This window comes from Penaeus japonicus, unplaced genomic scaffold (assembly GCF_977035675.1).
Source record: "Penaeus japonicus unplaced genomic scaffold, GWHDUDI00000001_assembly GWHDUDI00000014, whole genome shotgun sequence".
NCBI classification, from domain to species: Eukaryota; Metazoa; Arthropoda; class Malacostraca; order Decapoda; family Penaeidae; genus Penaeus; species Penaeus japonicus.
The window spans coordinates 23,583,043-23,585,542 of NW_028234416.1; the positions used below are offsets into that span (position 1 = coordinate 23,583,043).

Consider the following 2,500-nt stretch of genomic DNA (forward strand, 5'->3'; position numbering starts at 1 on the left):
TCTAGAATTACCCTCAGGAGCAAGAAAGGGGAAGTGCGTGCAGTTGACTCCGCACGTGTCCAGCTGTGGCAACTAAACTGCCTTGTGATACGCTTTGCTGTCACAGCAGAAAAGCACTCGAGTTTGACGTGCATTTAAGGCTCTTCCTTCTGTGTAATAATGAGAGTTTCATCAGCCAAGTGTATTTTTTTTTGTTTGTTTGTTTGTAAAGGATTTGTGATAATTTTAATTGGCGAGTATATAGATATAAATATTTTCATATGAAATAAAAGTTTTATTTCTGAATATCTGTTTCTGTTTATATATTTGGTTATTTTATTTTGGGTTGAGGGCGGAATTTGACACGATTGGTGATTAAGGTGTCATGATTTTGCGAAATTTGATTACACTGATTTCATCCTCTATCCTAGTTCTACATTATAAGAAACGTTTGTTAATTCGACCTATTCGCATTGTCTTTGATTGCTGAGTATTCTCTCTCTCTCTCTCTCTCTCTCTCTCTCTCTCTCTCTCTCTCTCTCTCTCTCTCTCTCTCTCTCTCTCTCTCTCTCTCTCTCTCTCTCTCTCTCTGTTTCTTTGCTCCTTTTTTGTCTCTCTATCCCCCAAATCTGCCTTTTTCTTCTATATACAACCTAGGAAAAATATTTTAGCAAATGAATAACCACAAAAATTAGTTGAAGTGAAGTGCAAACTGCATCTTCTGGCCTCGGTTGGTAGTTGTTTTTTTAGGAACAAGAGGAGGATAAACGCATTGTTAAGTGATACCGGGATTGAATAGAGTCTATTTGGGATTTTTTTCATTAATATTTTTGTGCAAATGAAATGAGAGAGAGAGAGAGAGAGAGAGAGAGAGAGAGAGAGAGAGAGAGAGAGAGAGAGAGAGAGAGAGAGAGAGAGAGAGAGAGAGAGAGACAGACAGACAGACAGAGAGAGAGAGAGAAACAGAGACAGAGACAGACAATTATAAAACGGCGAATAGACGAACGAATTAAACCTAATACATAGAATAGATACAAGAGAAAAAAAAACAAAAAAAACAGAAAAGTCGAAAATACCCACAGGTATAATGCAAGGATATCCCCAAGTGCGAATAGTCCAGAGAAGCAAGTCACGGTCGAGGCCGAGGAATAAACCCTCTTGTGTGGGGATGGTAGCGATAAGACGTGGCCACGTGACTGGACTAACAGAGGGAAACGCCGATGTAATGGTCACACTGTTAGAGGGGAACATTATTTCGGTCCTGGCTTTTACTAACTGAGAAAACTGAACTCAGACTCGAGGGTTGTTCATTGAGGGTGATCGATTCCGCTCCTTGGTCGGGATGTTCTGTAAGCTTACTTCTTGAGGATGACTTCGGGATGAAGATGGAGTGTTTGTTTGTATAAACATGGTCAAGGTCTGCTTACTTACATCATCCTAATGATGTTTATTTGTTTATACTCATATACACATAAATACATATATCTATATCTATATATTTACACACACACACACACACACACACACACACACAGACATACATACATATATATATATATATATATTTGTATATATATATGTATATATGTATATGAATATGAATAAGGATATGTGTCGGTATATATTTATATATATATATATATATATATATATATATATATATATATATATATATATATATATGTATGTATGTATACGTATATGTATATGTATATATTTTCAGGATCTACTCCACCAAAATGTAAGGAATGGGCAATCCACCCATGAAATGTCATCACAACCCGTCAGTAACTTCAATTTTTGACCAGCTCAGAGGCCAGGAACCGCACAACCTCCCTGGTGAAGCTAAAAAGCATTTGTTTTGGGGGAACTGTATAGGCACAATAAAGACTAATGGTCATCACATTAGATGGAATTCTTCAGATGTTTCTAAGAGTGTTCAGTTGTCAGATTTGTGACATACGATCTCCTTTGGCTTAATCAACTCAGGTGCACAAGATGCGCTACCCAGTCGGGCGTATCCATCAACATTAGGAAGTAATATCGGCAAGCATGTTCGCTCATCATTGCCAAATCGTCCGTATAACGCAGATGATTAAAAATCGGCATTACAGGATACCTGCCAACTCTAGATATAGTTTAGCCACATGTTTAGATCATCACCGAAGACATTAAACAAATGTGGGGACAGGATTCCCTCTTGGTTGATGCCAATAGTCCTTGCGAATAGCTGTTGCAATAGGATTTTTCGCTTAATAGTGTAACTGGCTGTTGGATTGAGATATTAAGGATATGCGAAATAGTGCACGGTCATTATGATTGGTCTGATTTTATGAATCTTTTTTTTGAGGCGTAACTCGGTTTGTATTTTTTGTTATTGAGATTCTGTCGAAAGAAAGGAAGATTCTTACTAGAACATATGCTTAACCACAATTTGATGTTTTATGACTTTGATTTAGGCAATTGAAACGGTTTTTTTTTCTGATGTATACATACATACATACTTATATATATAAATATA

General features: G+C 36.9%; 1 protein-coding gene across 5 annotated transcripts in view; it reads left to right on the forward strand.

Annotated features, from left to right (window-relative positions):
- LOC122248757 (homeobox protein PKNOX1) overlaps positions 1-2,500 on the forward strand; it is a 365,717-nt gene that overhangs the window by 12,374 nt on the left and 350,843 nt on the right. The gene's annotated exons all lie outside the window — the stretch shown is intronic.